General features: G+C 46.9%; 1 long non-coding RNA gene across 1 annotated transcript; it reads left to right on the top strand.

The window, feature by feature from the left end:
• The first annotated feature begins 3,021 nt into the window (after positions 1 to 3,021).
• On the top strand, positions 3,022 to 23,575 carry LOC129559286 (uncharacterized). Its single transcript, XR_016037972.1, has 3 exons — positions 3,022 to 3,117; positions 19,044 to 19,085; positions 20,133 to 23,575. It is a non-coding gene; the product is annotated as an uncharacterized LOC129559286 (long non-coding RNA).
• Positions 23,576 to 24,825: the final 1,250 nt, after the last annotated feature.

Below are 24,825 nucleotides of genomic sequence, written 5' to 3'. Positions count from 1 at the left end.
CTGCTTACTCCTTCTCTCACTACACATCTGAGAAACACCTAACTGCTCCTTCCTGGTGGGACTTTCCACCCAAGATCTAAAACCACAATGAAATTACAGCCTGCAGTCAGTGATTCGAAGGAAGCTTCCCTGATAGCTCAGCTGATAAAGAATCAATTCCTGCGTCAGAAGATCCACTGGAGAAGGGACAGGCTACCCACTCCAGTGTTCTTGGGCTTCTCTTGTGGCTCACCTGGAAAAGAATCCGCCTGCAATTCAGGAGACCTGGGTTAGATCCCCGGGTTGGGAAGATCCCCTGGAGAAGGGAAAGGCTACCCACACCAGTATTCTGGCCTGGAGAATCCCATGGATTATATAGTCCATGGGCTTGCAAAGAGTCAGACACAACTGAGCAACTTTGACTTGCACTTTCCCAAGGTACAGAGAAAGGGCTGTACTGGAGCCCGGTCTGGGAAGGATGAATAAGAGCAAGCCAGGCAGAGAGAATGGCACGTAAACAGGCCCTGAAGTATACATGTGGAAGAGGAGCGGGGAAAGTTGAGGGTGAGAGGTGTCTAGGGTGGGATAAGTATGGATTTTGTCCCAAGACAATGCGGAGTCACGGGAGGCTTCAGAGCACAGCAGGGGCATAGCCCTATTTATGCTTTTTTTAATTGTTGTAAAAGTTACCCAACATAAAAGTTACCACTTTAAAATGTTTAATTCCATAGCATTTAGCATATTCACAATGTTGTACAGCCACCACCTCTATGTATTGGGTTGGCCAAAAAGTTCACTCAGGTTGTTCATAAGTTGTTACTGAAAAACCCAAAGTTGGGTTACTTTGGCCAACCCAATAGTTCCAGAACACTTTCACCATCCCAAAAAGAAACTCCATCCACATTAGCAGTCTCTCCCCTTTCCTTGTTCCCCAGCCCCTGGCCACCATCACTCTGTTTTCTGTCTCTGAGGATTTGCCTGTTCTGGACTTTTCATATAAATGGGATCACACAACACGTGGCCTTTTATATCTGACTGCACCATGTATACTTTTAAAAGAGCAACTTGGAAGGGCAGGAATAGAAATAGACACTATGCTACTCCATCCACACCCCTCCATCCCTCTCCTGTTTAACTGCAAGGACACTGTGTGATTGCTTGTGGTTGCCAGGGGATCCTCTGGGCTCCTGGAGCACCCTTTGCCTGCATGCTGACCTGAGTTGACATCCCCCAGGGCAGCCCTAACCAATGGCATAACACACTTCCAGATCTCCCAGCAGGCCAGAACCAACACCACCCTCCAAGGACTCTGTGGGAGGCACGCCTGGACTTTTCTCCCATCCCTCCCCCTGCTCACATCTTCCCTTCCCTGTCCTTCTGCGATTTTCTTTAAAAATCACTCAAGGGAAAAAAAGTCACTCAAGGGACTTCCCTGGTGGTCCAGTGGCTAAGACTCCATGCTCCCTATGCAGGGGGCCGGGGTTCGATCCCTGGTCAGGGAACTAGATCCCACGCACTGCAACCAAGAGTTTGCATGCTGCAACTAAGGCTAGGTGCAGTCAAATAAACACATAACTAAACATTAAAAATCACGCTCCCACAAATGCTTGTTTCAGGCCTTGCTACAAGAGCCAGTCACAGGTGCGAAAGGCCAGGGCAGAGGGCGTCAGTCCTCCAGGCCAACGTGCCACACCATTCCTGCCCCACAGTGGGCCAAGAGACACAGAGCAAATGACCCCATGTGCCGAACAGCTAGCTGTTTAGCAAAACAGCCACCAGGAAGGATTGGTCAAGCAGTTCCATTAGTGTGTCAATGCTACTGTCTCTCTGGGGCTGTCAGAACAGCCTCCATCTTAAGCTGTTACCTGAAATGGGACAGCAGACGAAGTGGTGGGCTCCACCCCAGCCCTGAGCCCAAGGGAAGTCACTTCTGGGGGGTTTCAGAGCCAAGCCTGTCCTTTCTGGGAGTGGCTCATCTCTCCCACTGCCCACCCTGGAACCTCGGACTCGAGACCCCAGCCTGAGATATCCACTCCCTCCATCCTCTGGCCTTCCGTGTTCTTGGAGGACGGCTGCAGTGGGAAGGAATGGTTGGGCTCACCGGCATCACTTGGAGAACCTTTTTGTGTCTGTATCAGGAGGAGCCCAGAGTGAGCTGGAGGTGTGCTAGATAACACTAGAGATTTTATCACACCAGGCACATGGGACTTCCTGGTGGCGGTCCAGTGGTTAACACTCCACGCTTCCACTGCAGGGGGCCCAGGTTCAATCCCTGATTAGGGAACTAAGATCCCAAAAGCCAGCTGGTGCAGCCAAAAACAAACAAACGAACAAAAACACCAGGCATGGCACAGCTCAGGGCACTTGCAGGGCACTCATCCCTCATGCCCCTTTCAACTTGTTTTACAGAGAAAGAAACCAAGGCCCAGAGAAATGAATAACTCTTAATTAAGGGCTAGATCCACGCCATCTCTGTCAGCTGCAAGAAGGCTAAAGGGAAGTAACTGGTTAATAGGATTGAACAAGATAGCTTCAGGCTCGGCTGAACCAAGGTGCGTAAGCTACTTGACTAGGCAGCCTCTCTTTCCATCTCTCAACTCTGCTGTCCTTGTGTCGGCTTCATTTCCAGGCAGGCAAGATCATGGCCAGCAGCTCTGAGCTGACAGTTACACACTCAAGCAACGTTTGAAAGAGCTCTGTTTTCTGATAGCTATAGCAGAAGCAGGGCTTCCCAGATGGCGCTAGTGGTAAAGAACCTTCCTGTCAGTGCAGGAGACATAAGAGATGCAGGTTTGATCCTGGGTTGGGAAGATTCCCTGGAGGAGGGCCTGGCAACCCACTCCAATATTCTTTCCTGGAGAATCCCATGGACAGAGAAACCTGGAAGACTGTAGTCCAGGGGGTCGCAAAGAGCCGGACACGGCTGAGCGGCTGAGCGTGCACGCGCAGCGGAAGCACCAGGACTGCATTTTGTTGACTCAGCCTGGGGCACACGCCTCCCTCCAAACCGGTTACACGGGTTAAAGGGCCCCAGTACACTGACTGGGAGGGCCTGGGAGACTTCACTGAGAGGGGAGAGGATCAGCCCTATACACACCAAGATGCTGTTCCCAGAAGGAGCAGAAACAAAGGCTGCAGGTAGGCACAGCCAGGACCAAAACCCGAGCCTTCACCCAGAGCTCTACAGATCTACTGATCTCAGCTGCTTTTGACCACGCACATCCACCCCTTCAGATACCTCCCACTTCAAAACTGCCAAAAATCAGACCCAGGGAGGATACCTGGAGCCCCTCACTGCTGAATCCCAATCTCTGCTCTCTTCCCTTCTCTTTTTTTCTTTTCTATTTTCTGTTTATTTATTTGTTTGTTTTGGCTGCGCTGGGTCTTCGCTGCTTTGCACGGGCTTTCTCCAGCTGTAGAGAACAGGAGATGCTCTTTGTCGCCGCGCTTGGCCTTACTGTGGTGGCGTCTCTCGTTGCGAAGCACAGGCTCTAAGTGCAAGGGCTGCAGCAGTTGCAGGATGTGGGCTCCGAGGTTGTGGAGCCCGGGCTCCGGGGCTCCTCAGCATGTGGGATCTTCCCAGAGCAAGTTTCGAACCCGTGTCCCCTGCATTGGCAAGTGGGTTCTTATCCACCATGCCACCAGGAAAGTCCTCTCTCCCCTTTTCTGAGCCTTGATTTCGTTCTCTGTAAAATGGGCTGAGAGCAGGGAGCCTATTGCAGTCAGTGAACAGTCAAAGGTCACCCTGGGTTTACAAAAAGAGTTGCAAGGAAAGGACTTTTCTGAGTGCTAATGGAGTCCACCCTGAGAGAGGTGTCAGCCTCAGGGGTCAAGACCCAGCAGGGAAGGCGTCAGGAGGCTGGGAGCAGCTGGGGGCCCAGCAGAGGCTTAGCACACGGCTGTCAGCCCAGCCCTGGGAGGCCAGCCTCTGAAGGCTGCCTTCATCTTCCCAAGAAAATCACAATTCTCTCTTTCCCCTCAGCCCTTCCCAGTCCCCTCCTCCGCCCTCGTTTCTTGTTTACTCATTCAGGGCCATGATTTATTTTTGGATGAGAATGTTGGTCCTCTTTGCTCTCGCGGCCACCCGCCAGAGCCACCCACTGGCCACACTGAGAGAAGGGAGGTCAGGGGGAATCCAGCCTAGCTGAGATAGGGCGGGTCCTGGGGGGAGGGTCTCCATCAGGCCCAGCCCTTGTTCTTTTGTTTATCTTCACAGACAGCAACGAGGAGCACAGGCAGCCAAATTTTTGGATTTCCCCACTCTTGATGAACGAAGAGACTGACCTGTCAGTCTATAGCACTGTCTTTGCTGTGGACATAAACACTGTCACTCAGAAATTGACATGGGCAAGCCAGGCATGGTTTGTGGTGGGTTGTAAGAGGTCCAAATATGCACTCTTTCAGTTCATGCAGACAAGAAAGGATGGGTTTGTTTCCATTTTTAAGATTATGTTTAGGACTTCCCTGGTGGTCCAGTGGTTAAGATTGTGCTTTCAATGTATGGGGCGTGGGTTTGATCTCTGGGCAGGGAAGTTCTGCACACACATGGCCAAATATATATATATATATACTTAGTTCAGTTCAGTTCAGTCGCTCAGTCGTGTCCGACTCTCCGCGACCCCATGAATCACAGCACGCCAGGCCTCCCTGTCCATCACCAACTCCCGGAGTTCACTCAAACTCATGTCCACAGAGTTGGTGATGCCATCCAGCCATCTCATTCTCCGTCGTCCCCTTCTCCTCCCGCCCCCAACCTTTCCCAGCATTAGAGTCTTTTCCAGGGAGTCAACTCATCGCATGAGGTTGCCAAAGTATTGCAGCTTCAGCTTTAGCATCAGTCCCTCCAATGAACATCCAGGATTGATCTCCTCTAGAATGGACTGGTTGGATCTCCTTGCAGTATAAGGGACTCTCAAGAGTCTTCTCCAACACCACAGTTCAAAAGCATCGATTCTTCGGCGATCAGCCTTCTTCACAGTCCAACTCTCACATCCATACATGACCATGGGAAAAACCATAGCCTTGACTAGACGGACCTTGGTTGGCAAAGTAATGTCTCTGCTTTTTAATATACTATCAAGGTTGGTCATAACTTTCCTTCCAAGGAGCAAGCGTCTTTTAATTTCATGGCTGCAATCAGCATCTGCAGTGATTTTGGAGCCCAAAAAAATAAAGTCTGACACTGTTTCCACTGTTTTTCCATCTATTTCCCATGAAGTGATGGGACCAGATGCCATGATCTTTGTTTTCTGAATGTTGAGCTTCAAGCCAACCTTTTCACTCTCCTCTTTCACTTTCATCAAGAGGCTTTTGAGTTCCTCTTCACTTTCTGCCATAAGGGTAGTGTCATCTGCATATCTGAGGTTATTGATATTTCTCCCAGCAATCTTGATTCCAGCTTGTGCTTCTACCAGCCCAGCGTTCCTCATGATGTACTCTGCTGCATAAGTTAAATAAGCAAGGTGACAATATACAACCTTGACGTACACCTTTTCCTATTTGGAACCAGTCTGTTGTTCCATGTCCAGTTCTAACTATTGCTTCCTGACCTGCATACAGGTTTCTCAAGAGGCAGGTCAGGTGGTCTGGGATTCCCATCTCTTTCAGAATTTTCCACAGTTTATTGTGATCCACACAGTCAAAGGCTTTGGCATAGTCAATGAAGCAGAAATAGATGTTTTTCTGGAACTCTCTTGCTTTCTCCATGATCCAGCGGATGTTGGCAATCTGATCTCTGGTGCTTCTGCCTTTTCTAAAACCTGCTTGAACATCTGGGAGTTCACGGTTTACATACTGCTGAAGCCTGGCTTGGAGAATTTTGAGCATGACTTTACTAGCATGTGAGATGAGTGCAATTGTGCGGTAGTTTGAGCATTCTTTGGCATTGCCTTTCTTTGGGATTGGAATGAAGACTGACCTCTTCCAGTCCTGTGGCCACTGCTGAGTTTTCCAAATCTGCTGGCATATTGAGTGCAGCACTTTCACAGCATCATCTTTCAAGACTTGAAATAGCTCAACTGGAATTCCATCACCTCCACTAGCTTCGTTAGTAGTGATGCTTTCTAAGGCCCACTTGACTTCACATTCCGAGATGTCTGTCTTATATATATGTATATATATCTTCCCTCTCTGTACTGTAAGAGAGGAATCCTCCAGTACTATGGTCATCTGCTTATGACTCTGTCTCCTGCTCTGGGCTCCATTCAAGCACCTAGCTCAGTGCCTGGCATATAGTGGGTGCTCAATAAATGTGGGACTTTGGGGGAACATTTTTAGAAAACAGCTTTATTGAGATATAATTCAGGTATCATTCAATTCATCCATTTAAAATATATAATTTGACCCCACTCTAGTACTCTTGCTTGGACAATCCCATGGACGGAGGAGCCTGGTGGGCTGCAATCCATGGGGTCGCAAAGAGTCGGACATGACTGAAGCGACTTAGCAGAAGCAACAGCAGTAGAGATTGAGGAAGATCATTCAAGTGGGAATTTTGCTTGTGGAATAAAATGGTGGTGGAGACTGGGGACCAATGAAGCCTGAGTGTATCAGAGCATCACAGCAAGCTTGATTTTAGCACTTGCTAAAATGTACTTTCTGCGATCTTATTTTCAAGAGTTGCATTTTAATATTCAATGGTGATTTTGATGCTAGGAGTCCGAAAGTCATACTTTGAAAAATACTGGCATGAAAGGAAGAGAAGGGAAATTTGAAAAAATTAATGTGCTGATGTCAAGTACTGTTCCAAAAGAGCTTAACCAGAGGAAAATATTACGACCATTATTTTACAGGTGAAAAAAATTAGAACTCCACATGATATAAGACCCTGTGGTCATGTTGATAGGAAAGAGGTGAGCTCTGACTTGGATAAAAGAATTCTTAAATTCACCATCTATGGTCCTTTTGCTTCTGTTAGGTTTATCTAGTATTCACAGTGATCATCTTATAGCACTTCTATAGTTTGGCCAACTGTATACAGTTGTGTCAGCTTCCCAGGTGGCGCTAGTGGTAAAGCACTCAACCGCCAATGTAGGAGATGTAAGAGATGCAGGTTTCATCCCTGGGTCAGGAAGATCCCCTGCAGAAGGACATGGCAACCCACTCCAGTATTCTTGCCCGGAGAATCCCATGGACAGAGGAGCCTGGCAGGCTATACATAGTCCATAGGGTCACACAGAGTAGGACATGGGTGAGTGACTTAGAACACACATAGTTGTGTAAAGCCTGCTACAATCAAGATATAGAATCTTACCACCACCCCAAAAGATACTCTGGCACCATTTTGCAGTTACTCCCCTTCTCCCATCACTGGCAACCACCTTTCTATTTTCTGTTTCTGAGTTTGACTGATTTAGGTATCTCATATAATGGAATCATGAAATTTTTGTCTTTTAGCCATGGGATTATGTAACTCACCATAGTGTCCTTAAGGTTCATCTGTGTTGGGGTATATGACAGGGTTTCCTTTTTGAAAGCTGAATAGCATTCCATTGTGTATGTGTATATATATATGTGTGTGTATATATATATATTTGTTACATCATATTTTCTTTATCCATTCACCCATTGATAGACACTTAGGCTGTTTTCATGTCTTGGCTATTTTAAATAATGCTGCAACAAACATGGATATGCAAATAAAAAAATAAAATAAAATATATAATTCGATGGTTTTTAGGATATTCACAGATACGTGCAGCCACCACCACGGTCAATTTCAGAACACTTTCACCACCTCCAAAATAAACCCTGCGTCCATTTCAGTCACTGACACTCCTCCTCCCTGCAGCCCTGGCAATCACTAGTCTACTCTCTGTCGCTATGGGTTTGCCTATTCTGGACATCTCACACAAATGGGATCACACGGGGCCCCACGATGTGTGGTCTTCTGTGTCTGGCTCCTCTCACTAAGCGTGTCTCCAAGGCGCATCCACATTGGAGCAGGTGTCAGTGTGTCACCTTTTTGGTGGCTGAATAATATTCCGTTGTGGGGTTGGACCACATTCTGTTCATCCATTCTTCTATCTATGGACACTTGAGTTGCTTCCACCTCTGGCTACTGTGAATACTGCTTCTGGGAACATGTAAGTCCAAGCATTTGTGTGGATGTAGGTTTTCGCTTCTCTTGGGTATGTCCTAAAGACATAAATGTAAATGTTTCCTGGTTATATTGAACCCTGTTAGACTTCAGTCAAATAGGCACTTGGGGGGATTTCCCTGGTGTCCAATGGCTATGACTCTGTGCTCCCAATACAGGAGGCCCAGGTTCTACCCCTGTTTAGGGAATTAGATCCCATATGCTATAACTAAGAGTTTGCATCCTGCAATGAAGGTCAAAGATCCCAAGTGCCACAACCAGGACCTAGCACAGCCAAATTGATTAATTAATTAATTAATTTTTAAAATAGTCACCACCGTGGAGAACAGTAAGAAATTCCTTAACAAACTAGGAATAGAACTACCATATTGACCCAGCAATCCCACTACTGGGCATATACCCTGAGAAAACCAGAATTCAAAAAGGCACATGTATCCAATATTCATTGCCGCACTATTTACATTAGCTAGGACATGGAAGCAACATAGATGTCCATCGCCAGATGAATGGATATATACAATGGAATATTACTTAGCCAATTTGAGTCAATTGTAGTGAGGAGGATGAAACTAGAGCCTGTTATGCAGAGTGAAGTAAGTCAGAAAGAGAAAAACAAATATCATATATTAATATATGGAATTTAGAAAAATAGTACTGATGAGCCTATTTACAGAGAAGAAATGGAGACACAGCTGTAGAGAACGGACTTGTGGACACAGTGGGGAATGGAGAGGCTAGGAGAAATTGAGAAAGTAACATTGACTTATATGAACTTTAATGTGTAAAATAGACAACTAGTTGTTCAATCACTAAGTCATGTCCGACTCTTTGAGACCTCCATGAACTGCAGCATGCCAGGCTTCCCTGTCCTTCACTATCTCCTGGAGTTTGCGCAAGCCCAAGTCCATTGAGTCAGTGATGCCATCCAACCATCTCATCCTCTGTCGCCCCCTTTTCTTTCTGCTCTCAGTCTTTCCCAGCATCAGGGTCTTTTCCAGTGAGTTGTCTCTTCACATCAGGTGGTCAAAGTATAGGAGCTTCGGCTTCAGTATCAGCCCTTCCACTGAATATTTAGGGTTAATTTCCTTTAGGATTGACTGGTTTGATTTCCTTGCAGTCCAAGGGATTCTCAAGAGTCTTCTCTAGCACCACAATTTGAAAGCATCAATTTTTCAGTGGAAAGCTGCTATATAACACAGGGAGGCCAGCCTGGTGCTCCGTGAAGATCTAGAGGGGTGGGATGGGGAAGTGAGGCTCAACAGGGAGGGGATATATATAATTATGACTGATTCATGCTGGTGTACAGCAGAGACCATCACAACATTATAAAGCAATTATCCTTCAAAAAAAAAAAATCAGTCACCTTGGTTGGATAGATAAACGATCCAGCCCCTCCGGCTTTGAAATCAGGAATGCCGGCTGGAATCTTCCACTGGCTCACCTGTGAGGAGGACCCCAGAGGCTCCTGGATTCCTCTGATCGCCTCGTAGAGGTCTGAGAGTAGAAAGTGCCCTTTCATTGTCAGCTGGTATAATCAATTCCTCTCTCCTGGGTCTCTCTAAAATGATTTTTTTGTTTTTCTTGAGGCCAACCGGTCCACCCCTCAAGGGGATGGGGAACCAAAGATAGCCCTGTCCATGGGACTGGAGACACCTAGATCTCTGATCTGAATCAGGCTTTGGGGTTTTGGAGGGGGACTGATCTCAGGGCATCCTGCCCTGGGTTTATTTTGGTTGAGGGTGGCAGGCTGGGTCAGCATGTTGGGGGTGGCCTGTGCCCAGGACCATGAAACCTGAGGCCTCAAATCCACGTCCTTGGCATGCAGGTGTCTTGGATGGCATCCGAGGCCAAGAACCTGGTCTGAGTCCAGTCAGGAAAGGCCGAGGTAGGCTGTTCTTGCCTCTAGATGCTCTCATTTTGTCAAGGAAATCCCATCTCTAAAACGCAAGCCCTGGACGTCACTGATGGTCCATGGTTAAGACTCTACACTTCCAGTGCATGGGGTGCAGGTTCAGTCCCTGATTGGGAAAGTAAGATGCTGCAGGGACAAAAAAATAAAAAACGAGGGCTTATCTGGTGGCTCAGTGGTAAAGAATCTGCCTGCCAGTGCAGGAGACATGGGTTCAACCCCTGGTCTGGGAAGATCCCACATGCTGCTGAGCAACGAAGCCATGGGCCACAGCTGTTGAGCCTAGGAATCGGGAACCTAGAGCCCGGGAACAGCAACTATTGAGCCCTTACACCCAGAGCCTGGGGCTCCGTAACAAGAGAGGCCACTGCAGTGAGAAGCCCGCACACTGCAACGGGAGAGCAGTCCCCCCGCCGCAACTGGAGAAAAGTCTGAGCAGCAACGAAGACCCACAACACCAAAAATTAAAATAAATATAAATTAAAAAAAATAAAAAGCAAGTCCTGCCTCCGCACAGTGAGGCCTCTGGGTGCCTGTATCAGTGAAACAGAGTCAATATGATACATGTAGGGACTTCGCTAGTGGTGGAGCAGATAGAAATCCACCTACCTGCCAGTGCAGGAACACGGGTTTAATCCGTGGTCTGGACGAGTCAATACGCCATGGAGCAGCCAAGCCCGTGCGCCACAACTACCGAGGCCCAGTGCTGCAGTTACTGAAGCCTGGTCACCTAGAGCCCATGCTCTGCTACTAGAGAAGCCATCCCGATGAGCAGCCCCCCACCCGCTGCGATAGAGAAAGCCGGCGCAAAGCAACGGAGACCCAGCGCAGCCGGAACTAAACTGAACCGATCGAGGCACTAGGTCCTAGCCGCAGCACGCAGGATCCTCGGTCTTCGTTGCGGTGTGTGGGATCTTTTGTTATGGCATTCGAACTCTTAGTTCCCTGACCAGGGATCGAACTTGGGCTCTCTGTATTGGAAGTACCGAGTCTTAGGGAAGTTCACTGGACCACCAGGGAAGAACTTGAAGAGAGTTCTTTTTTCCCAGGAGACCGTTTTGGCTCTTAAGGCCTTCAAAGAAAGAAAAGAAAGTCGTTCAGTTGTGTCCGACTCTTTGCGACCCCATGGACTGTAGCCTACCAGGCTCTTCCGTCCATGGGGTTTTCCAGGCTAGAATACTGGAGTGGGTTGCCATTTCCTTCTCCAGGAGATCTTCCCAACCCAGGGATTGAACCTGGGTCTCCCACATTGTAGGCAGACACTTTACCAACTGAACCACCAGGGAAGTCCCCTCTTAAGGCCTTCAATTTATTAGATGAGGCCCACCCAGATTCTCAAGGATAACTTCGTTGCCTTAAGGTTGACTGATGGGAGATGTTAACCACATCTGGGAAATATTTTCACAGCACCATCTAGACTAGTGTGTGACCAAACCCCTGGGAACCGTTGCCTGACGAAGCTGACATGTACATTTTCACCATCAATATGTTTCCACGTCCCCGCCCCACCATGAGCCATCCATGAGAATGCCAGCTCCTGTGAGGAGACTGCAGTGGTGTCCCCTGGTCACAAGGGAGAGCATGTGGAGGCGTGCTGACTGGCTGCCTCTGGACGGAGAATGCAGGACAGGAAGGACGAATGTGGGCACGTGGGGTGTCTGTGGGAAGGTGGGGGAAATGTCAGCAAGGGGGAGAACTCCAAGGCCAGGCAAGGTCTAGACTTCACCCCAGGGCCACGGGGAGACATAGTAGGTGTTAGAGCATGTTGCATGCTTGGATACAGCCATTCTCTTCTCCAGGGGATCTTTCTGACCCAGGGTTCGAACCCGGGTCTCCTGCATTGCAGGCAAATTCTTTACCGTCTTAGCTACCAGGGAAACTCATGGTTGGATACACTGACCATTAATAAAACTTGTCCCTGGGGAGACTTCCCTGGTGGGCCAGTGTATAAAATTGCATGCTTCCAATGCAGGGGGCCTGAGTTCAATCCCTGTTTGGGGAACTAAGATCCTACAGCACAACTAAGCCTGAGCATCTCAGCTACTGAGCCTGAATGCGCTAGACCCATTTGTTGCAGCTAGAGAAGCCTGCATGCAGCATCGAAGACCCAGAGAAACCAGAATAAATAATACATCTTTTAATTTAAAAAATTACCTAACAAAAAATTAAGGAAAAAAAAATGTCACTGACTGTTATGGGTCTCTCAGCACCCTCAGGTGGGGGCAGTGAGTGTTAGGATCCCAGTCCACGCAGGGCATGGCGAAGCCTGGGACCAGGACTGCGGGGATCGGGGTGGGTCTGCTTTAAAATGTTGCAGGTACATCAGCCTGGGATGAGTGTAAGTTGCTAAAATCAACACGCTGAGCTCTTTGGTTCAGGCCTCCGCTCTCTTCTGGCAATTATGTCAGAACGACCCCCCTGGGCTGCACAAGGCCAGTGACCTGGCCCTGAAAGTCTGTGGTGCCTGTGCCCCTCCCTCTGTGGGACCACTGGGGAGCAGTTGCCTAGAGACGGCCGCCTCCCCTCCCTGCTCCCAGTAGAAAACTAACCCCCTCTCCCCTGGCAGACAGTCTGGCAGGGAAAACAGGCTCCATCTTGCCATTCCCCAAACATGCAAAGATTTTTCCTACCCCAGGGCCATTGCACTGGGAGTTTCCTCTGGCTGAAATGCATTTCCTATCGTTTTCCACACAGCCAGTTTCTCCTTGCCCCTCAGGCTCGACCTAACTTTCATCTCCCCCAAGAAGCTTCACTATTGTCAGTCTCTACATTGTTATTCAGTTGCCAAGTCTGACTCCCTGCTGAGGGATGAAAGGAAGAGGCCTAGCTGACTCCATCTTGAAAAAGAAGGAAACTCCATCTTGCACTTTCAGTGAGCTTTGGACCGACCATGTGCCTGGCAGCCATGGGGATAACACACCTACGGCCAAACTGGCCTCCCGGACTGATAAAAACCAGATTCCATACCAAGATTTCCCGTCGCCAAAAAGAATGTAATGATCCCCTATGAGGTCAGTCACCTTTGTAATCTTTAGGGCATCCATTGGTGTAGGCCACAGTGTATAACCAGCTGACCCTTCTGATTATGAATCATGCCTGTAACCTGATTGTATCTCCCTCTGATATTTTCCAAGCTAGGTTCAAGGAATCTGGGGATGTGGGCTTGAGCAGTACATGTAAGGTATATAAGGTTTTCACAGAAGTTGGTCAGAGTCCTTGGCTAAGAGGAGACTCTGCCTTGGGCCCACCGGTGTAATAAACTGCCCTCCACTATCTGCATTGTCCTTCTGATTGAGTTTGCTTCCGGGAACATGTAGCTAGAACACTGTGACCCCACGGACTGCAGCACGGCAGGCTTCCCTGCCCTTCACCATCTCCTGGAACTTGCTCAAACTCATGTCTATTGAGTCGGTGATGCCATCCAACCATCTCATCCTCTGCTGCCTTCTTCTCCTTTTGCCTTCCATCTTTCCCAGCATCAGCCTCTTTTCCAATGAGTCAGCTCTTTGTATCAGGTGGCCAAAGTATTGGAGATTCAGCTTTAGCATCAGACCTTCCAATGAATATTCAGGGTTGATTTCCTTTAGGAGTGACTGGTTAGATCTCCTTGCAGTCAGTCCAAGGGACTCTTAAGAGTCTTCTCCAACACCACAGTTCAAAAGCATCAATTCTTCGGCGCTCAGCCTTCCTTATGGTCCAACTCCCACATCCGTACACGACTACTGGAAAAACAATAGCCTTGATTATATGGACCTTTGTCAGCGAAGTGATGTCTCTGCTTTTTGATATGCTGTGTAGGTTTGTCACAGCTTTCCTATGCCTCTGTGACATCACCTGTTTTACCTCCCAGGATCTAAAACAATTTTATTTTCTTTTATGCTTCCCTATCTGGAGTGTGGAGTCATGAGGGTGGAATTTTTTCTGCCTTGATCACCGACACATCCATAGTTCCTACAACAATACCTGCTGCTGCTGCTAAGTCGCTTCAGTCGTGTCCGACTCTGTGCAACCCCACAGATGGCAGCCCACCAGGCTCCCCCGTCCCTGGGATTCTCCAGGCAAGAACACTGGAGTGGGTTGCCATTTCCTTCGCCAATGCATGAAAGTGAAAAGTGAAAGTGAAGTCACTCAGTCGTGTCTGACTCTTTGCGACCCCATGGACTGTAGCCTACCAGGCTCCTCCGTTCATGTGATTTTCCAGGCAAGAGTACTGGAGTGGGGTGCCATTGCCTTCTCCGACAACAATACCTATCTCTCAGTAACTGCTTGTTGAGTGAGTGAATAAAGAGCCACACCCCCTTCTTATCCTCTTATCCTTTAAACAGTGACTCTGGGCTCACAGATTTCTTCCCCTCCTCCCCCCAGAGTTTCCACGTCACCATGGAGACACTGATGCCACTGCTTTCCTCTCCTCTCGCTTGCCTGAGTCATTCCTGCGGCTCTACCCTCACTCCTTCCAATCCATCCCCAGAGGAATATTTTATTTTTCATCATTTTTTGGCTGCCCCGCACAGCATGTGCAATCTTAGTCCCCCAGCCAGGGATTGAACCTGCACTCCCTGCAGTGGAAGCATGGATCTTAACTAGTGGACCACCAGGGGAGTCCCAAGCTGAACATTCTTGCGAGAGGGTGTGTTGATGACATGAAAGGATCTTGCCTAAGGGGTGGTGCAATGGACCTCACAGCAGCCCCACTACTGTGGGGCTCATCTTGTTTTTTAAAAAGATTTTATTTGTTTATTGGCTGCTCTGGGTCTTCATTCCTATGCTCAGCCTTTCTCTAGTTGCAGCGAGCAGGGCTGCTCTCTAGTTGCGGTGTGTGGGCTTCTTACTGTGGTGGCTTCTCTTGTTTTGGAGGCTGGGCTCTAGGCATGTGGACTTCAGTAGTTGTGGCACACGGGCTTAGTTTCCCCATAGCATGTGGAATCTTCTAGGAGCAGGGATCAAACCCATGTTCCCTGTACTGGCAAGCAGATTCTGAACCACTGGACCACCAGGGAAGTCCCAGGGGCTCATATTAGAGATGAGATGTTGGAGGCTCAGGGAGACCAGGGGGCAGGACGTCCACCTGGTGGTGCCCCCTAGGGGCAGGGCGCCAGTCTGGACTCTGCTCTATGTGCTGTGGGACACGGGATGTCACAGAGACTCGTGTTCCTCACCTGAGCATTGGAACCACGGTTAGACTTGGTGAGGAGGTGCTGTGTGCGTCCACCCCAGGCAGTGTGCAGCAGGACCTCAGTCCTCACGCGGCTCTTACGTTATTACTTCTCTGTTTCAGTTTGTCCATTGGTAGGATGTATGTAACGGAGTATTTGTCATTTTTAAGGTACAGTTCAGCAGCACTCAGTGCACTCACATTGTTGTACAACTCTCACCCCCGTCCACCTCCAAACTTTTCCATCTTCTCAAACCGAAACTCTGTGCCCATGAAACCCAAACTTCCCATCCCTTCCCTCAAGTCCCTGGTAACTACTCTGCTTTCTCTACAAATTTGACTATTATAGGTATGTCATATAAGTGGAATCATACAGGCATCCTTTAAATGTATTTTTGGCTACTGTACAGCACTAGGAACTCTACTCAATATTCTATAATACCCTATATGGGAAGAGAATCTGAAAAAGAATGCATAAATGTAGGATTTATTTCGCAAAAAGAGAGCTATGTTAAGCAACATGGAACTGAATATTATTTTTCAAACAAAGTTAAAAGCACATTGTATTTCCTTTCTGACCACTTGCCCAGTCCCCATCTCTTCGAGAGAGATGAGCTTCATCTAAATTGTTTCGTCTGATTGTCATTTATAACTTTGTTACTTTTGTCTCAGGTATTCCTTTGGAAAAGCTGTACAGAGTCATTACATATTCTAATGTACTGTCTATAGATAGGATAAAGTCAAGCATTTATCTGCTGATACTTTTTAAGTTGACCTTTCTTTATACTTGGAAACGTCTCTTAACAGTAGGCTTCCCTGGTGGCTCAGATGGTAAAGAATCTGCATGCAACGCAAGAAACCAGTGTTTGATCCCTGGGTTGGGAAGATCCTCGGGAGAAGTGAATGGCAACCCACTCCAATATTCTTGCCTGGAAAATTCTATGGACAGGGGAACCTGGCTACAGCCCATGGGGTCTCAAAGAGTCAGATATGACTGAGCAGCTATCACTCGCTCATATGTATAACTCAATCATCTTGCTGTACACCCAAAAGTAACAGAACATTGTAAATCAACTATTGGCTGCTGATGTATTTGTGAACTCAGACTTTGCGACCCCGTGGACTGTAGCCCGCCAGACTCCTCTGTTTATGGAATTTTCCAAGCAAGAATACTGCACTCTAGTATAAAACTAAAAATTAACAAAAGAAAGTGGTAAAATAAAATGTAAAATTTACCATCTTAACCATTTTTAAAAGATTTTTTTATGGACCACTTTTAAAATCTTTATTGAATTTGTTACAGTATTGCTATTGCTTTATGTTTTGTTTTTTTAGCCCCAAGGTATGTGTGATCTTAGCTCCCTGACAAGGGATCGGGCTCACACTTCCGGCATTGAAAGGTGAAGTCTTAACCACTGGACCTCCAAGGAAGTCCCCATCTTAGCCATTTTTAAGTGTATGGTTCAGTAGCATTAAGTATATACACTTTGTTGGGAAACCATCACCACCATCCATCTCTAGAACCCTTTTTACCAGGTAAAACTGAAACTCTGTTCCCATTAAAGAACCCTTTATTCCCACCTCCCTCAGGTCCTCAGCTCCCAGCACCCACCATCCTTTCTGTCTCCATGAATCTGATCATTCTAGGTGCCAGGTGTTACCTGGAGTCCTGCAGTATTTGTTCTTTTGTGACTGGCTAGCACCACTGTGGATTTTGATTGCAGTCATGAAATTAAAAGATGCTTACTCCTTGGAAGGAAAGTTATGACCAAACTAGCTGCTGCTGCTGCTAAGTCGCTTCAGTCATGTCTGACTCTGTGCGACCCCATAGACGGAAGCCCACCAGGCTCCCCTGTCCCTGGGATTCTCCAGGCAAGAACACCGGAGTGGGTTGCCATTTCCTTCTCCAATGCATGAAAGTGAAAAGTGAAAGTGAAGGTGCTCAGTCGTGTCTGACTCTTCTCGACCCCATGAACTGCAGCCTACCAGGCTCCTCCATCCATGGGATCCTCCAGGCAGGAGCACTGGAGTGGGGTGCCATTGCCTTCTCCTGACCAAACTAGATAACTTATTAAAAAGCAGAGACATTACTTTGCCAACAAAGGTCCGTCTAGTCAAGGCTGTGGTTTTTCCAGTGGTCATGTGTGGATGTGAGAGTTGGACTGTGAAGAAAACTGATCACCGAAGAATTGATGCTTTTGAACTGTGGTGCTGGAGAAGACTCTTGAGAGTCCCTTGGACTGCAAGGAGATCCAACCAGTCCACTCTAAAGGAGATCAATCCTGGGTGTTCATTGGAAGGACTGATGCTAAAGCTGAAACTGCAATACTTTGGCCACCTCATGCGATGACTTGACTCACTGGAAAAGACTCTGATGCTGGGAGGGATTGGGGGCAGGAAGAGAAGGGGACGACAGAGAATGAGGTGGCTGGATGGCATCACCGACTCTGTGATGAGTTTGATTGAACTCCGTGGGTTGGTGATGGACAGGGAGGCCTGGCGTGCTGCGGTTCATGGGGTCACGGAGAGTCGGACACGCCTGAGCGACTGGACTGACCTGAGCTGAGCGCCACTTTAATGGCCTCAAAGTCAGTCCGCACTGTTATTGTTGTCCAGCTGCTCAGTCACGTCCAGCTCTTTGCAGCCCCATGGACGGCAGCTCGCCAGACTTCCTTACCTTCACCATCTCCCAGAGCTTGCTCGGACTCATGTCCATCAAGTCAGTGATGCCATCCAACCATCTCATCCTCTGTCACCCCCTTCTCCTGCCCTCAATCCATCCCAGCATCAGGGTCTTTTCCAAAATGAGTCAGCTCTTCGAATCAGCTGGCCAAGTATTGGAGCTTCAACCTCAGCATCAGTCCTTTCAATGCATATTTAGGATTGATTTCCTTTAGAACTGACTAGTTTGATCTCCTTGCAGTCCAAGTCCATCCATGTTGTAGAATGTGTCAAAACTTCATTGCTTTTTAAGGATAATGTTCTACTGTCTGGATACCCCCATTTGTTTTTCCATTTATCCATCAATGGACAGGGTTGCCTCCATCTTTTGTCTACTGCAAACAAAAGGAAAAATGCTGCTGTGCGTGTAGTGTGCGAACACCTCCTCCACTCCCTGCTGTCAGTTCCTTGGTTGCACCCGGAGGTGGAATTGCTGGACCATGTGGTGATTCTATGTTTAATTTTCTGAGGAACTATCAGACTGTCTTCCACAACAGCTGCACCATTTCACATCCCCACCAGCAACACATGGTTCCAATTTCTCCATATTCTCCACAGAGTGTTAGTTTCCCTTTGTTTTTATTGTAAACATCCTAATGAGTGTGAAGTGATAGCTCACTGTGGTTTTGATCTGTATTTCCCTGATAACTAAGGAGCATCTTTTCATGTGCTTATTGGCCATTTGTGTATCATCTTGCCCATTTTTATTTATTTTTTTGTTTTCTTTTTTCTGTTTTTATTTTAAGGTGAATTTTCTTTTTTTTTTAAATTGGGGTATAGTCTTTGCCCGTTTTTAAATGGGGTTGTCTTTTTGTCTTTCAGTTGTTACGTGTGTGTGTGTGTGTGTATGTCCTAAGTCACTTTAGTCGTGTTCAACTCTGTGCAACCCTATGGACTGTAGCCTGCCAGGCTTCTCTGTCCATGGGATTCTCCAGGAAAGAATATTGGAGTGGGTTGCCATGCCCTCCTCAAGGGGATTATATGTCTATATTATACACATATATAATTATATATTGCCTTTTTACTCTCTTGATTGTTTCCTTTGGTGCACAAAAGTTTTTAATTTCCATGAATTTCATTTTATATATTTTTTATATATTTTTTCTTTTGTTAGCTGTGTTTTTTGGAGTCATATCCAAGGATTTTGCCTGATGTTTTCCTTTTTTTCTTCTTCCATTCAGGTCTCTGATGCATTTTGACTTCATTTTTGTACATGGTGTTAGGTAAGATTCCAGCTTCATTCTTTGGCATGTGGAGATCCAGTTTTTCCAGAACCAGCTGTTTCATTGAAGAAAAGAAAACCTGTCCTTTACCCCATTGAATGACCTTAACATCTCTATCAAAAACTATTTTACCATGTATTTGAGGGCTTATTTCTGGAATCTTTGTTCCATTGATCTATTTGTTTTTATACCAGTGCCACACTATTCTGATTATTGTAGCTTTGTAAGAAGTTTTGAAAACAGGAAGTGTGAGTCCTCTAACTTTGTTCTTCTTTTTCAAAATTGTTTTGGCTATGCAAGGTCCTTGAGATTCCATATAAAATTTAAAAATTTTTTGGCCATGCCATGTGGCATGTGGAATCGATCTTTTTTTACCAACCAGGAATTGAAACCATTCTGTCAGCAGTGGAAATGCAGAGTCTTAGCCAATGGATCACCAGGGAAGTTCCAAGATTCCATATAAATTTTAGAATAGATTTTTCTATTTCTGCAAAATAAGTCATTGCAATTTTTATATGAGTAGCATTGAATCTGTAGATTCCTTTGGATAGCATTGTCATCTTAACAATATTAAGTTTTCAGTCTACAAACTCAGATGTCTTTCTGCTTATATCTTCTTTAATTTCTTTTGGCAACATTTTGTAGTTTTTAGTGCACAAGACTTCCCTTTCCTTATTCAGTATATTCCTAAGTATTTTATTCTTTCTGATGCTGTTGTAAGTAGAACTGTTTTCTTAATTTTCTTTTTGGATTCTTCATCGTTAGTGTATACAAACACAACTGATTTTTGCATGTTAATTTTGTATTCTGCTGCTTTGTTGAATTTGTTTATTAGTTCTAAGAGAGGTTTTTGTTGTTTGGTGTATGTGGGGTCTTCATAGGATTTTCTACATATGAGATCTTGCCGCTTGCAAAAAGAGATCATTTTACTTCTTCCTTTCCAATTTTGGTGCCTTTTATTTATTTTTCTTGTCTAATTGTTCTGGCTAGGCATTCTAGGACTAAACTGAATTCAATTGGTGAAAGCAAACATCCTTGTTGTTACAGACTGAGTGTATACCTACCCCCAAATTCATATATTGACATCTTAATGACCAATGTGATGCTGTTAGGAGGTAAGACTTTTGGGAAGTGATTTGGTCATGAGAGAAGAGCCCTCATGAATGGGATTCATGCTTTTATAGAGACCCCAGAGAACTCTTTTACCTTCTTTGCAGCCTGTGAGGACACAACCAGAAAGCACCCGTGCAGCTCAGAAGAGGGCCCTCTCCAGAGCCTGGCCACAGTGCACACTGGTCTCAGACTCCCAGCCTTCAGACTGGGGGAGACATGCTTCTGCTGCTTGTGAGCCACCCAGTCTGTGGCCCTTTGTTATCGCTGCCCAGATTGACTGACACTTGTCTTATTTCTGATATTAAAAGAAACTCTTTAGTTTGTCACCACTGAATGTGATGTGACTTGTGGGGTGTTCAAACTTTGTCTTCATTCTATTGAGGAAGTCCCCTTCTATTCATAGTTTGCTGAATGTTTTTACTCTTAAAGGGCGTTGGATTTTGTCAAATGCTTTTTCTGCATTGATTGAGGTGATTGTGTGATTTTTGTCCCTTTTTAATTTGGTTGTCACACTGATCAATTTTCACACACAGATTAGTTTTGCCTGTGGCAGAATCTCATATAAATGGAAGGAGAACTGATTCAGCAGATGTGGTGGTAAGTTGATGGTAGACTCTTTTTTGCAACTGTATAGTATTCCAGGTCTTCCCAGGTGGCACAGTGGTGAAGAATCCGCCTACCAAAGCAGGAGACACAAGAGATGCAAGTTTGACCCCTGGGTCGGGAAGATCCCCTGGAGTAGTTAACGGCAACCCAGGCCAGTACTCTTGCCTGAAAAATTCCATGGACAGAGGAGCCTGGCAGGCTGCAGTCCACAGGGTCGCACAGAGTCGAACACGACTGAACACAGCACAGCAGTATTCCACAGCAGGCCTCAAGCACAGCGCCTCCATCCTTTGGTGGATGCGTATTGGGGGTGACTTCCAGTTGGGGTGACGAGGAATGGTGCCGCTGGGGGCATCTGTGTCACAGTTCTATGGGTCAAGTCCCCGGCGTGGAGTTGCTGGCGTGGGCTGGTCTCCTGCAAGCTAGAGGTGCTTTGGTCCCAGCCCTCCCCTCATCACACCGTGGTTCATCACCTACACAGTGACTTAAAGAGCCCTCTTAGGGTAGGTCTGGGGGCTGCTTCCAATTTTCCCCAGAATTAGAAATGTCACTGAGCTGTGCATCACCATGCCAAAGCTTCACAACAGCTCCTCGAGGAATGACAGGGCAGGGGCATTCGAGAGTCCTTGGTACCCCCTGCCATCTGGCCTTCCCTCCAGATGGGCCCTGGCAGTCAATGTCACAGGGTTCCTGTGGGCTGATTTCCCTTCAAACCCTCCACATTTGTTGTGGTGGTTGTTGTTTATTGTTATGGTCTGTGCAGCTGTGGGATCTTAGTTCCCTGGCCAGGGATTGAACCCAGGTCCTTGGCAGTGAAAGCACAAGGTTCTAACCATTGGACTGTCAGGAAATTTCCCAAACCTGCCACTTCTGACTGCCAAATTACCAGCCACCAGCATTCTGAACTGAGCTGGAACAAATGAATATTCTGAACTTCTCTTGAAAGAGAAAGGAGCTCCAGGAGGCTGAGGGTACTTTGTTCATCTCCACGTCATTTGTTTACACATACTACGATGCCACACTGGGTATGGCCCCACACCAAGTGATGCTGGACTCAAGAAGCCTCAACCCTCAAGAGCCCCCCAGCCCGGGGAGCAAAGGCAAACACAGATTCCCCCACCCCCATGGGGTTAGGGCTGGGTTGGAAAGAGGAATTGTGGCTGGAGGATCCCAGACCAGGGAGCTGGGCCCTGCTGGGGGCCATTAAAGAGGGCTTCCTGGAAGAGAGGGCAATGTTGAAGAATGAACAGGAGTTCAGCAGGTGGGGCGGAGACAGCAGTGACCCCGACAGAGGGAATTTGCCAGAGCATGAGTTCCAGGACATTGAGCAAACATGGGAAACTGTGAGCAGGTGGGCACACAGAGGCAGCCGGGGACACTGCTCAGGGGTCCCTTTCTGCAGAGTGACCTCAGAGGGAAGCACCTCCTGCAGAAGCAGTGGACAGCGTTCCTCAGGTTCAGCCTGATATGCTCCATCCCAAGACTGGCACATCAACATCCTGCAAGACTAAAGACTAGAAGAAACCTTCTCTTATAGGAAACTTATGCCTCAGTGAAGATCAGCATCATCTCAGTGCCTCTGGGAGCAATAATAGGACACCTACTGCATGCTCACTCCTCATTGTTTTTGTTGTCGAGTCGCTCAGTCATGTCCGACTCTTTCGTGACCCCATGGACTGTGGCCCGCCAGGCTCCTCTGTCCATGGGATTCTCCAGGCAAGAATACTGGAGTGGGTTGCCATTTCCTTCTCCAGAGGATCTTCCCGATCCAGGGATTGAACCCGTCGTCACGTTTCCTGCATTGGCAGGTGGTTTCTTTTACTGCTGAACCACCTGGAAAGCCCGAAAACAGCAGCTCAGGAAGGTTTAGGGCTTTGAATTTGAATCCTTGACTGCAGGCCTGGGCTAGGTGGGACCATCCTTTCCTTGAATCTATTCATTTCATCTTCTCCTCCAACACTTCAGAGGAGAGTCTGATCTCCATTTATTAAGCCTCCAAGAGAGGATTTCTTTTTTTAAAAAAAAGATTTATTTATTTGGCTGTGCCGGATATTAGTCGTGGCACGTGGGATCTTCGATCTTCATTGCAGCAGGCAGGATCTTTAGTTGAGGCAGGCGGGATCTCATTTCCTGACCACAGATGGAACCCAGCCTCCTGCATCGGGAGTGCAGTCATAGGCACTGGACCCCCAGGGAAGTCCCCAAGAAAGGATTTCTGCTTGAGGGTTCACAGTGCTGGTACGTCTGAGGAAATGCATAGCCCGCCACCCCCACCTACACCCCTCTCCCCCCAACCCTGAAAGCAAACTGGCAGGAGGCTGAGAGGCACCTTCAGGGCCAGTCCCTGCCAGAGGCAACACCTGGAGTGACAGCCCCACCCCAGGGTTTTATATGGTCATTTTCTCCTAATTATGAAAAGGTGGAGCAAATTCCAGATGGAGAATTAAAGAAGCAGAAAAGAAAACAAACAAAAAAAGACGCTCTTTCCCACAGTCACTCAGCTCAGAGAAAACCTCCCCTGGCATTTCACGCACTGCCTCCCAGCATTTAAAAAATGGCCTTTTTATATTTTTGTTATTATCCAAGTAATGTGACTCTCCTGGAGAATCATCAATTGACGAGCTAAGGAGAAGGAAGAAATAAGCAGAAATTACCTCTCATTTACAAAACAAGGACTCTTACTATTTTAAAGTATTCATTTTTCTTAGTACACAACAACACTTCGTGTCAAACCAAAGGCGGAACAGTTTCTTTTCATTCCTTCATCTAGAGATGAGCCTCGTTAACTCCACTTCTGTGGTTTATTCATACTATTGAATACGCAGGAGATGAAAAACAGCAAAGGGTTATGAGCAAAGACTCTGGACTCTGACGGTTCAGGTTCAAAGCCTAACTCTGCCCACTGGCTGTGTGACTTTGGACAAGTAGCTTCGCCTCTCTAGGCCTCAGTTTTCTTTCTTGTTTTTAGAAAAATGTGTTTGTGGCTGCGCTGGGTCTTCGTTGCTGTGCACAGGCTCTCTCTAGCTAGGGGAGCAGGGGCTGCTCTCTGCTGCAGTGTGTGAGCTCTAGGACCCAGGCTCCAGTTGTTGTGGAGACAGCCTTAGTCGTTCCACAGCTTGCAGGATCTTCCTGAACCAGGGGTCAAACCCGCACCCCCGGCACTGGCAGGCGGACTCCCAGCCTCCGGACCACCAGGGACGACCGTCCTCTTCTTACCTCTACAACAGGGAGGATGGCCACTGTGCTTCTAAAGCACAGTGAACACCGAGATAGCTCACTTGTTTTGCCAGAACGTCATTTACAACTTGATGTTTATGTTTCTTTCCTCTGCTTCCAAAGATGAGATGTGCATACCATTTGCACAAAAATACACACACACAGAAGAGGCAGCAGTTAATAGGAAGGGACAGGCTGGCAGCCCCACCCAGCAAAGCCCAGCTGAAAACAAGTTAGGGCAAGATGAGCTGATGTCCAACCTCGGCCTGATCCCATGGGGAACACTGCAGTGTGAGCAGCACCCCAGAGCTTGTCCCACCCAGAGGCTAGGAGGGCCTGGGCTAATATATGTAAGTCTCAGGGGCTGTTATTAATATTTCTCTCCATTTTACAGAGGAGGAAACTGGGACCCAGAAAGGGAAATGCGACTTGTCCAGGGTCCAGACTTGATCCATTGCATAGATTAGTCAAGTGATTAGGAAAAAAGCGAATTCTTAAATTGTTTTCCTTTTGTTATTTTATTTTAAATACAAAAGTATGATACTCTCAGTAGGAAAGATTCAAGTTTACAGAGTCCTGTTCAGTAAAAAGAGAAGCCCCACTGTGCCCTTTAGAGAGCAGCTATATATGAGTCCATTCAGGTAGTTTATACCTATATAAAGATGCAAAATTATATAGATACAATTATTTTACTTATGTATTATGATATATATTCTTATTATAATATATTACAATATATTCTATTATAGTGTATGTTATTTTTACAGAAATTCTATTCTACTCTGCATATTAATCTGAAAATTGT

Source organism: Moschus berezovskii, chromosome 8 (genome assembly GCF_049115385.1).
Source record: "Moschus berezovskii isolate FMDL1 chromosome 8, NW_MosBer_1.0, whole genome shotgun sequence".
Taxonomy (NCBI): domain Eukaryota; kingdom Metazoa; phylum Chordata; class Mammalia; order Artiodactyla; family Moschidae; genus Moschus; species Moschus berezovskii.
Note: the sequence above shows the minus strand (reverse complement) of the source record. Positions and strands in the feature narration are given on the sequence as shown.